This window comes from Polyodon spathula, chromosome 9 (assembly GCF_017654505.1).
Source record: "Polyodon spathula isolate WHYD16114869_AA chromosome 9, ASM1765450v1, whole genome shotgun sequence".
NCBI lineage: Eukaryota > Metazoa > Chordata > Actinopteri > Acipenseriformes > Polyodontidae > Polyodon > Polyodon spathula.
In genome coordinates, this window is record NC_054542.1 from 19,257,279 (window position 1) to 19,270,652 (window position 13,374).

Genomic DNA, 13,374 nt, shown 5'->3' on the forward strand with positions numbered 1-13,374 from the left:
CTGAGCCTGTGTGAGCTGCAGTGAACAGTTAGGTTGTGCCTGATAGAACTGTAGTACCACTGTGTTGTATTTGTTTTAAAACTTTAAATTAGAAGGTATTTTTTCTTGTTAAAAAATTACTTGACTTGAGTGTATTTCTTTAAATAGCCATTTAAAAACGCATTACAAGAAAACAAATGACATACTGCGGTACAACGATAACCGTGGTATATTTTTTGATGGTTATCATACCATCAGAATTTGATACCGTGACATCCCTAGTGCTTGGGGGGATTTCCCCCCTATGCTGTAGCTAATGGGTGGGGGTGGGGGGGGGGAATAAAAAAATGGCACTTTTGCATATAAAAAAAACATACATATATATACACACACACACACATATATATTTTACTGCATCATCATTCATAGCCATTCATCACTGTGAGACAGAGCACTCTCCATTGCTTTTGCCATTGCCTGACATGAAGTTTTTGCTGCAGCAGAAGAAAAAGGTGCTTTTCTTTTAAACCTGCACTCCATTTCTTTTTACTCTATAATCAGCCCTATTTCCACCTGTTTTTCACTTGCTTTCATTTAAGTATGTTTAACTACTGGATAGTTTGTACTGCATGCATCTAACATACCACATGAATGGGGGGGGGGGTGGAGCTGAGCTTCTAAGCTTTCTAACAATACCACTCCTTTCAGTCTAGTTGCTAAAATGAAGGAGCAATAGACACAAAACAAAACCTAAGCTGTGAACTCCTTCAAATGATGAGAGGTTTAACTTCAGGTAGTCGTAGTTCCAGCTAGGAGTACCACATACACACACTGAATATGTCTTTGGAAAGCCCAGAGTCAGTACTTTTAAACAAGCCATGAAGGTAGGTGGATTTTACGGTGTCTGAATATTAGCTGCATAACCTTCAGTGCAGTGGCGACCCAAAATGAATGGGGCTGAGTTTTAAGAGTTAAAGCGAAAGTCACCGCTTGCAAAACAACACCTAGATAGACTTAATACTGTATTTTTTTTTCAAAACTGTTTATTTATACTGCAGTGTACTGAGTTTCTATAATGCTTAAAGACAGCGGCCGAGAATCACGTATAAGAGAATACAGTCTCACGGCACTTAAAATATCCAGCACTACTTTTATTGATTGATTGATTTATTTATTTATTTTAACCAGAACTACTCAGAATGCGGCTCATAGTGCTTTCGTCACCGACACCCACTTCCTTAGATATTGTTGTAGCGTTTCAGGCATTCTAAATTGGGTGAAAAATACAGTAGCTTGGTGTTTTCAAATATCTCTGCAGGATTTTCCTGCACTGAAAGTTGCAGATATGCAGGAAAATGTCCGATTCCCTCAATCTCGTGAGGAAATTCAAGTTCTGGTAACCCCAGGCTCATGCAGCAGTTGTGATGGTGACCAAACCTGTGTGTGTACTAGTGGGTGCTAGATTCTGTTTAATTTATTAAAAGTTTAAATTTTTAAATATAGCTTAAACATTAAAATAAAAAAAAATTGAGAAAGTGCTATTACATATTTTTAAACAAATTTTAAATTACTGCATATATATCTATAAACAGGGCTTCTGATTTTCTGTGTTTTACCCACACTAATTAAAAAATGCAACTGATACCTTTTAAGCCAATCATGTATCTCAATTACAACTGAGAAACACCTTAATAGTAAAATTGATTTTTTTCTGTGAAACAAATGGGCTTTTAAAATCGGAAGTCTTATTTTTTCATTTAAAAGCAGAAGTGACTCATCGGTTAACAAATACAGTTAGGAATAACAATTGTAATAAAGTGTGCCAGCATAAAATATTTTATTTTTCATTATAGATTTGATAAAGATTAGTCTCTTGTTAACATGTTGCGATCTCGTTTGTACGTTCTGCTTGTAAATGAAAAATGAAGGCTTGGCCGACTTAAAAGCCCATTAAAATAAAATAAAAAAACGTAATTTAAATCAATGTTTAAGAGATACACAAATGGCTTAACAGGTATCAACTGAATCCTTAAAATGGAGTAGAAAAGTTGGCATAGAAACACTGAAAAATCAGAAGTCCTAGTTATACACAAGTCCTTTAAAAACCTGGGGTTCAGCACATACAAAACTGAAAGAACAGCAAGAATTCCACAAAGCAGCAGTAATAGCTGGCAAAGATTTCAGATCTGTGATGCAACAAACTAAAACACCTGTTCATGAGGAACTGAATTCAGATGATAGAGAAAGAGTGAAAAAAACTATTTTTATATTTGAATAACTTCCAAGTATTTCTTATGGTTGTGCTCTTAGTATGCTACTTAAATTTACTAGCAAATGTGTTCCAAACTCCAGTGAAAGGAACATTTCCTTAAAGGAAGCATTTCCATGCTTAGTAACGATTATACTGTAATACAGTATAATCGTAAATCTCGAAAAACTACTCACTTCTAAATCTTTTGTAGTCATTTTTGTATTACTTTAGTATAAATACATGTTAATTTGGATTCATATGTTGTTCTTTTCTGACTATGTGAACGAAAAGACACACATTTGCCCGTTTTCCCATTTGAAACTGTGATATTTTGAAATATCACTGTCCTGGTCACAAAAGCAAAGTTTTTGGGGAATAATAGCCATTTTCTATACTTTTGAGGCATAAGTAATTAGGAAATAACACTTACTACCCAGGAACAAAAATTGTGTTACATAGTGATATCTAATCTGTTTGATTTGATTGTGGCTGGATTGATTTACCAGAAGCAGCGGGACATGTTGGTTGTAAATAACGCTGTGTTACATAAAAGCTTTGCCTTTTTTCAATATAGTGTATGCTGTTGTTTTATACTGACTTCTTGGTTATTGCGGTTTTAAAGCCACCACTTTCCTAGAACTTTATAGATTTATTCAACTAATATTTAATTGCTTAATTCAAAAACAGAATTTCAAAATATGAATATAACAAACCGTGTACAGTAAAGGGCTGTATTTTAGTAAATGGTTTTAAAAAGTTTGTTTCTTTTTTTTTATATCCAGTTACATTTGTTAAAGTAAAACATGTTTTACTTTAGAAAAAAACTGTCAAGTTTGGTGTTATTTGGAAGAATTAGTTGACATGTTTAAAATAAAAATAATTATACTCAAATTTTTTTTATAATACATTTTTTTCTTACATGCTCAACACCTTATAAATAAAGAAAAATACACAGGATTAGTTTTGAAATAACCCTTGTATGCAACATTTTATTACATTAATAACTTTAAGGTATTGTTTTTTTATTATTATTATTTTAAACTGCTAGAAACTATTCTTCTTCAGAATTTAAAAAGTAATAATTAGCGGAGCAGAAAGTCCAGTTATACATCGCACATCACATCTGTATTAAAACTACCGCTATTTTATTTTAGCATATCAAGTACCCAAACAAGTTCAAGAACATATCATCTTTGCTTTACTAAACATTTCTTTCCAAAACCACTTAGACAATAATTCCCACTGCACTGGCTTTTACAAATTAGTTGTATTAATTCAAATGTAAAAAGAAAAGTATTAAAACAGTTCTGCTTCATCAACTAAAAAAGCAAAATAACCAGTAAACAAAACATTGTAGTGTTGCACACGGTGCAGTACAATTGCATTCAATTTCCAGCTGTACAAATACACTCATTTTGTTTATCAGACCCACAACCATACACATACTTTACAAGTGTACCACTGAGTTGCACTGACATGTAGAACAAGTTACAGTATGTATTAAAGTTAAGTTTGTCTTTGTTTCGTATCTAGTCACATACTGTTTTTTTCAGCATTGCAATTAACAAGTATTTCTGCAAATCCCACAACACGCAATTTCAAACCAGTTGAGTAGCATTTTCCTTTTTTTTCTTACTGTCCTATTTTATCCAGTCTCAAAGTCACCTGCATTTATTATAGCATTGCAGTTACAATGAACGGAAGACTTGCTAAGTTTACTACTCAGCTTTCTAACCAATAGCTATGGATCCCAGGGGCGGGTTCAGTTTGAATGTTGACAAATCAATGGCTCGGGAGGGTGAGAATAAGGAAATTCAGAGAGACTGATGGTTATTGTGTTAACACTAAGTGAAGCAGTATAGCTGTGACGTTTTGCGCGAGGAGATCAGACAAGAGTCTGAAAGCTTGCACTAACATTCAAAATGACTACAGTTATTGTGAGTAAGAAATTGAATCTTAATTAGAACAGTGGTTTTGCATTTCTACCTAGCAACATGCTTTGAATGCTGTGATCCTGACCAAATAAATCGGGTTGTTGACAGTTAAGTTTGTGTGAGCCATAACCGTGGACGTAGTCATATTGTGGCACTGGTACAGTGGTTTAATATTATACACACTGGCGCATACGTTGCACCGGTGTATTAGTTGCACCCCCCTTTTAAGGCCCCCGCAAAAATACCTAGAAAATCAACTTAGTCAACATTTTTTACGGTACCTTAATGTAGATGAGAGGCATTGACTTTCACATGGCAATTTTGCAGATTTGTACTTTGGGGTTTCACCCCAAAGTCATAGGTCAAAAACTTTATTAAGGTGTTCACCATTTTTTGAGTCATAATGTCCAATAAAAAGTCTCAAGCTCAAACAGTTTTTGAGTAAAAAGTCGATTTTGGTGGGGGTGTCTGAAATTTGAATTTTGTTTTTCTCCAGGATGCAAAAAAATTAAAATGTGACACCCATCCAGCCGAGCATATAGGCCTAAGTGGTACAAAGCACAGGCCCCCCCGATCACAAGAATTAACTAACCGACTTCACGCTTTCCAAACACAGGTCCAGCTTGCAAAGTAAATGTTACATATAGTATCAGTGTTTTGTTTTGATCCTATTTTGTTATGAAGACAGTAATAAATGGAAAATAAAACTGTGAGATGTTTTTTCTTTATACAATACCCACTTTTCTATCTATTGTTGCAGTAGTTTATTTACATTAAATTTGAGTTTTCACTTGCATGTACATTTAAAAAAAGCATAAGTAAACCACAGTAATTCTATTACTGTCACTTAAACGACAATAACAGGGATTTTATTTTTTATTATTAAACTGAGGTCTACTTTTATACTGTTTCTGCCTGAAATACACAAGAAATGCATAACTGACTACTGTTTAGTTAATTCAGTGCGGCACAGTAAAGCCTTAACAACCTATTCCATGCATATTACAGTTTTGTATTCATTTTATGATACAATAGCTTTGCAAATCATTATACTTTTGTTAGATTTAGCTAGGAATTGGGCAGAAAGTGATTGCAACAGTGAAAATAGTTTGTTTTGTTTTAACTTCAAATAGATTTAACTTCAATACGTTAGTAATATAATTCAGCTTGGGTATTGTATTAATTTTTATCAATTGATATGATTGACTAACCTATTAAGTTTAACCTGTTGTCAGATCAATAATAATAAAAAAGAAAATATAGCAGAACACCTGATTTATTGACTCCAGTTTGATTAGAAGTAATAATTATTTATAAATAAATAAAACTTACAGGGATATATCTTCTACCCCAAGGCTATTATTGTAGCATAGCCAGCTCCTGTTGTAGGTGAGTACCCAGGGTCTGGAAAGCATGGAGATGATTTCAGAGCGTACTACGGAGATTAAAATTGCCAAGTAAAATACATAATGTTTCAGAGTAGTGCCTGTTAAATTAAATTTAGAGGGGTACTTCAGCCCTGCTGTGCAAAGTTTGACTTTTTCATACCAGGTTTTTTTTTTTTTTTTTTTATACTTTTTTTATATTTTTTATCGTCCATTTTAGGATATCTTGAAACAAAGCTTCCACTCTACAGCAGTTGTCTTAATACTTACAATACTGCTTTTAATTAATGCCCCAGCATTCATTTTAAATTGCTGAAACCGGCTGCTGTGCTCATTCAAGGCTGGCAGGAATAAGAAGTACTAGGGTTTTTGAAAGGTGCAATTTTTTACTGCGTTTTTTTAAGGTATTTGAAGGAGGTGTACACTGAAGTTTATTTCTGCGGATACAACTTGATCAGGATGGCAAAGAAGTCCTACAACTGTAAAGTGAAAGCTGTTGAGCTCTCAGATCAGATCAGTGTTTGACTAGGTGAGGACACCAGTGCAGCGTGGACAGGGAAATAATAACGAGAGAGAAATGTCAATTCAACACAGAGGAGGAAGGTTTATTTTGCATTTCTTTCTCTTCACCTAGCAAGACAACTAAACACTGATCCAGGCAAGGCTTCAGTGAGGAAGATGAGTTGATCCTGTTGCTATCCCCTAAACAGCAATGCAAGAGCTACACTAGCTTCTGCTTGATACTCCAAAACACCACACCACCACTCTCCGGACTTCCTGTCTGAATCAGGATTCTGCAGCGTCTCTTATTAGTCAAAATACCATGCATATAACTAAAACAAAAATGCATTAAATAAACTTAAATAATCATACTGCTCCTGCATTACAACTAAAATGTATTACTTTTCTTGCTAATTCCTAACTATATACTTATTTTCCTGCTGTTGTATTTACTCCTACACCAGTATCAGTATATAGTGCTGTGTACCTACGGTATTCTTTGTTTGGGTTCCATAAACTTGAAGGTAAAATACCGGTATGCTCCAGTGCGCAATTGTATTATTTTAAATACATAGTATTCAAGTTTATTCAATTAATTTTGTTTCTATTTGTAATGTTTTGCAATACTATATTTGTATGTGTTTATTAAGTGCTGCATTTATTTGAGCTGGGGTAGGGGAAAATGTACATGTTTCATTATTGAGAGTGGCGTTTATTTGAGGGTGGCGTCTGTTACAATCTGATATCTGATTGCAGCACTTATTCAAGAGCGGTGGAAATTCAAAATAAAGGTCACTGCACACTGGATCCGATAACATATCCAAATTTAATGTGCGTCTAAACAGAAAAAAAAACATCATGTGCATTCCCTGCTGTACCATGCATACTGAGTCTGGAATTGTCGTAAGACGGCGATGCGTCAATTTTGGAATTGAAACATGTTTGATTTTATCTGATTTGACGTGCGTTAAAAATGACATTGACCAATGAAAAACGACTGGAAAGACACGTGGGTTCTTGAAGTTCCCTGAACAAAATGGAAATTCTAATTCTGTGTGTTGCCAAACAAAAATTACTCTATGATAAATCAAAAGATTACAAAGACATTGAAAAATAAGAAAACATATGGAAAGACATTGCCACTGCATGAGCATAAATATGTATTATAAAACATTAAATTATGAACTGACAACATACATAAGTGTAGTAAGATATGGTGTTATACTGTCACCTACCGTTAACAGGTTTATATAGAAATGTCCTACATGGGGCTATGTAGCTAGCGTCTGAGGCAACCTGGGGCAGACGCGGGAGAGGAATAAAGGTTCTGGTTAAGTTCAGAAGCATTCGTGCTGATCTACGTTATTTTATATACGTAAATATAACACAATAAGCAATAGATTATTACAAGCATATACTTTTTTTTTTATTTCTGTTTAAGTGACTGAATCCTCACCACATATAATAGTATAATTTGTAGTGGAGCAATAGTGCAGCGAAACCTGAATAAATTTACTAGAGAGGTTTAAATCAACAAAAGAAAAACAAAGACACGGTGCAGGAGCAGCCGGAAAAAGAGATACAAAAGCAGGAAAGAGAAAAAAAAGGAGAGAACAGAACAGTGAGTACAGAAATAATTTAAAGCAATACAGTAGAGTTGTGAAGAAAAATGTCAGAGAGTGATTACTTGAGTCAAACCACCTGAAAATGTTCAGAATTGGCCCAGATGGATCAGATGGTTCGAAAGGCTTCGAATAACGTCCAGATTAAATTCCAAAGAGGAGGAATTTCAAGTTAATGCCCTAATGTATGCAATGGGAGACGACGCATTAGACATATTGAGTGCATCAACCCTGTTGGAGGTTGACAAGAAAGTCTATAACAAAGCATAACCTGTTTTGATACTCACTTTGTCGGGGCACCATAACGTCATATTTGAAAGAGCCAGGTTTAATATAAGACGGCAAGAACTGGGTGAGACGGCTGACAGCTTTATGCCATAGCACAATGGTATAAGAAACTGATTGGAAAGGGAAAATTTAAAGATAAGTCTACAAAGCAATTGCCGCGAGCAACATTTTCGACAAAATAAATGCAGCAGATGTGGTAAAAGCCTGATACATACCTGGAAAGATTGCCCAGCAAAAGATGCTGACTGCAGAAAATGCAAGAGAAAAGGGCATTTTGCAGCGGTGTGCAGAACTAAACAAGAGGGCCACACTGTCACAGAGAACGAAACACTTCAACTGTTTTTGGGTGAGATAAAAGCAGTACAACTAGGAACGACCTGGCACACTAACACAGATCTTAATGGAGAAGGCATGTTTTTTAAACTAGATACAGGCGCAGCAGTAACAGCAATACCGGCAGAGTTGTACAAGCACAGCAGAGACGGTCGGTTACAAACAACAGTGAAGAGGTTATGCGGGCAGAATAATGAAGGGACAGGGAATTGTGATTCCTGAAAAACTACAGAAACAAATGCTGACAAAGGTGCATGACGGCCACATGGGAATTTCTAAGTGCAGAGCTAGAGCGCAACAATCAATCTGGTGGCTGGGACTCAGCAGCCAGATTGAAAAATTGGTGACCCAGTGTGAAATCTGAGTGAAGAACCAAACAACCTACCCAGAACCAATGATTCCACCAAAACTGCCAAAGACGATATGGCAGAAAGTGGCAACAGATTTGTTTTACTGGGAAAACCACACATACCTTCTACTAGTTGATTACTATTCGAGATATATTAAGATCCTAAAGACACCCACCTCAACAGCAGCATATGTCATAAACGGACTCAAGTCCATCTTTGGCACGGCGTTCCAGAGGTGTTGATGTCAGATAACGGCCCACAGTTCACATCACGAGTTTGCAGAATTTGCAGTGGAATACGATTTTCAACACATTACAAGTAGCCCCCACTTCCCACAAAGCAATGGGGAAGCTGAGAGGGCAATACGAACAATAAAGATGTTGATCAAGAAGAATTCAGACCCATACAGAACACTGTTAGCATATAGGGTCACTCCATTGCAGCATGGGCCGTCGCCATCAGAACTTCTAATGGGAAGGAGATTGCGATCCCCCCTACCAATGACACCAAATCAGCTGACACCAGGATGGCCTAATAGAAAATCTTTTGGAGAAAAAGTCAAGGTTTTGAAGAGCCACCAAAAACGGAACTACAACAGGAAAAGTAGGAGGAGTGGCAAACACTGTTGCAGCAGCAAAGGTCATTCAAAATGATCTAGACAAGATTCAGAACTGGGCAGACACATGGCAAATGACATTTAATAGAGAAAAGTGTAAGGTACTGCACGCAGGAAATAAAAATGTACATTATAAATATCATATAGGAGATATTGAAATTGGAGAAGGAATCTATGAAAAAGACCTAGGAGTTTTTGTTGACTCAGAAATGTCTTCATCTAGACAATGTGGGGAAGCTATAAAAAAGGCTAACAAGATGCTCGGATACATTGTGAAAAGTGTTGAATTTAAATCAAGGGAAGTAATGTTAAAACTGTACAATGCACTAGTAAGACCTCATCTTGAATATTGTGTTCAGTTCTGGTCACCTCGCTATAAAAAAGATATTGCTGCTCTAGAAAGAGTGCAAAGAAGAGCGGCCAGAATTATTCCGGGCTTAAAAGGCATGTCATATGCAGACAGGCTAAAAGAATTGAATCTGTTCAGTCTTGAACAAAGAAGACTACGTGGCGACCTAATTCAAGCATTCAAAATTCTAAAAGGTATTGACAGTGTCGACCCAAGGGACTTTTTCAGCCTGAAAAAAGAAACAAGGACCAGGGGTCACAAATGGAGATTAGAAAAAGGGGCATTCAGAACAGAAAATAGGAGACACTTTTTTACACAGAGAATTGTGAGGGTCTGGAATCAACTCCCCAGTAATATTGTTGAAGCTGACACCCTGGGATCCTTGAAGAAACTGCTTGATGAGATTTTGGGATCAATAAGCTACTAACAACCAAACGAGCAAGATGGGCCGAATGGCCTCCTCTCGTTTGTAAACTTTCTTATGTTCTTATGTTCTTATGTTCTTAAACACCGACTACACAGAAGACTGCGCTGACACCAGGACACCGTGTGTGGATCTCTAACACAAGGTCACCTGGCACAGTGTTAGGAAAAGCTGAGGCGCCTCGCTCATACATTGTAGAAACTTCTTCTGGGGATAAGAGAAGGAACAGGGAACATCTTCAAGTTCTTCCAGGGCTTGCAGAAGAAGACACAGACAGCAGTGGGCCCCTAGAAGCGAGCCCTGAGCCAAGCGAGGGGGAGCCCAGGACACCACCATGGCGCATTCTGACAGAGAGAAGGGCAGGGCCACCTGTGTGGTTAAAAGACTTTGTAGTTTCAAAAAATAAATTAATAAATGGAGAAAAGTTGGTGGTAAAGACCAGCTCCAGCGGTGGGCCATGTACTAGTGACTTCTGACCCCAAAAGAAAGTTTATATGTAAATAAGTTAAAGGTTAAACAGAATTCAAATGCTTTTCCTTTAGAGGGAGGGAGATGTAGTAAGATATGGTGTTACATTGTCACCTACCGTTAACAGGTTTATATAGAAATGTCCTACATGGGGCTATGTAGCTAGCGTCTGAGGCAACCTGGGGCAGATGCGGGAGAGGTATAAAGGTTCTGGTTAAGTTCAGCAGCATTCGTGCTGATCTCCGTTATTTTATATACATAAATATAACACAATAAGCAATAGATTATTACAAGCATATACTTTTTTTTTATTTCAATTGTAACTGAAGTAGTAAAGAAACAATGGCCTAACCTGGAGACACACATCAGAGAAAGAAGCATAACAGGGCAAGAGCGGTCAGGGCTTAACAGTCAGAAAAGAAAGTGATGGAATCTCTGGCTCCATACACAGAGTAGTAGAAGGTAACTGTTGTAAAGTATAACTTTTAGATATATTTATTACAGGAGCGAGTGTTTGAAAAATTTAATATTGGTCATATGGTTTCTGATGCTATGACAACTGTGTTGTGTTATATCGTGTGTTTTATTTGTTATTATTATGTATTGCCTAACAATTATTATAGATCTAGTAGAAACGTAATAATTAGAAAACATTTTAACTTCCATCAGCATTGTTGATCATTAAGTTTAGACTACATTTAACTTTTTTTTTTTGTTTTCAGTTATGTATACAGAATTATTTATTTATTATTAAAATACTGAAACTAGGTATATTTACTACAAAGCCTCCACTGCACACCAGCGCTCTGAAGTAGGTTGTTAACGCATCTAGTGTGCAATGGATTGACAGACGACTTTTTCAGATGATTGATGCTAATGACGGAACAGATCCAGTGTGCAATGGCCTTAACGGTATTTGACTTAAGGTTTAACTTGCGTGTTATATTACAGTACATGACAGTAATACATGCAGAGGGTACAAAGCTTTCATTATTTTCAGCTACTTTGTTTATGGTGAATTGGTTATATTTTATCAGTTATTTTTGAAGGCTTATTTCGTACATACAAAACATACCGTGTACCGACATGTACACATTTTAAAAGTATTCATTATCACTCAAAGTGTGTACAGGCCTACGTGTAAGGAGGGGAGGGGACTTAACCACAGGTCTGCTCCACCCGGCTGCGCACGAGTACCTGCACTTTTTTTTGGTTGAGAATTTCACCCTGCCTAGTTTTGTGCACAACATAAACTAAACTAAACTAAAGCAAAAGTTAACGACTACGACTATATCATAAACGTTGTCGTTTAGTTATACCCAAATAAACTAACAGGCATCCCCGACTTAAAGACATAGCTATGAAATATAATAAATATAACAGTTAAGAGACTTTACAGTTGTGACAAAATTAAAGCAGCACCCGAAATCAGTTCAGAAGTCAAGAGAGAACGTGTGCAAGCGAGTGTATGGTGAAGTACGGACAGCACGCATTCTACCTATAAACTAAGTATGTTATACATTAGGTTAATCTCTACATTCACAATTAGGGTATGAATTCTGTATCATAATCGTAAAATGTTTTCGGTGTTTATATGGAAACGGACCATACGTTTCATCAGAAAATAAATCTGATTATGTTCCTAATTAAAATAAAGTGATTCGTCTGAGAAATTGCCCTAAACAGGACCGTGTAATGTATGGTGCTAATATCATTACACAGATTACACCTGGTCTTGATTTTGTAGCTACCGCTGGAGAAAGGCTCTTTGGATCTGCACATTCTGCGAAGTTTATGGAAGAAAGCACAGAATAACATGGTTGGATAGGGGTCTGTGGCTGTAGACAGAGAAGCACAGCACAGCCTACTCTTACCAAAATAAACGAAAACAGCAGCCCCTGAACTCCACTGTATTACTACTCTGTATTTCCGCGAGGGGTAATGAAAGTTGAATGGAATGTAAATATAAACTGCGCTCTGTTTCTTACCATTAAAACTTTGGCAGCGCTCTCCAGCTGTGTAATCACTTCTGCAGCACCCACAGCAGCCATCATGGTCTCTCTTCAATGACGCGCCATGCGCTGCATTGTGGGATAAAGCCGCATACACGGAGCGGTGCCTCAGCCAGCGGTGTTTAGTTTATTTTACGAGATTATTTGACTTTATGTTCTGGTGTGTTTGAGTAAATTGAAAATATCTGACAAGCAAAATGCTTTTACTCCTGTAATTAAATCGCACCTTTGTAAAATAATAATTATCATGACTAGACGCATATTTAATATAATATTAATAATGAATCTAGATTTCGACATCATTCAACCTCCAGTTCACTGGGCATGGTCTGAGCTCCAGTGCAAATGTAAAGATTTGGCCGCGAAACAAATGTTAATTTTACATAAAGAACTATAGTTTTGGTTCCACTTTGGAGCCATGGGAACAATGTAACAGCAGGTTTCACTCTTGCGCAATTAAATTTTGTTGTAATGATGGAAAAAATAGGTGAGCTGTGTATTTCTGGTGTCAAATTGCCTAGTATAATACAGGATTAATCAGAAATTTCAAATAGAAATTTATTTAACCTAATGTAACCAAATACAATGTTTTAAAAACGATAGTAGATATTTTCTAAAACGAGTGTTTCTTTCAGAACTATGCAGTGAATTGTTTTGCAAGGTGGGAAAAATCTGGAATAATTTTACTGAGGTGCTGTAGTAAGGGTAGCTGTCAGTTTATCAGTTGAAATACTAGTAGAGGGTGGAATCCCAGTTCATGTGAACCTATTAATAGCCAACTAAGGGTGCCACCTTTGAGGTACAAAAAGACAGGCATCCAACCAGAAACTAAAGGAAGATTGATCCTGAAATACTTTTTTAC

At 36.5% G+C, this 13,374-nt stretch overlaps 1 protein-coding gene across 1 annotated transcript in view; it reads right to left on the reverse strand.

Annotated features, from left to right (window-relative positions):
• The window catches only part of LOC121320471 (exportin-4-like), a 100,430-nt gene extending 87,875 nt beyond the window's left edge, over window positions 1–12,555 (reverse strand). Inside the window, exon 1 of the mRNA XM_041258817.1 lies at window positions 12,489–12,555. The gene's annotated coding sequence lies outside the window, so the exon portion shown is untranslated. The remainder of the gene's footprint in view (window positions 1–12,488) is intronic.
• Window positions 12,556–13,374: the final 819 nt, after the last annotated feature.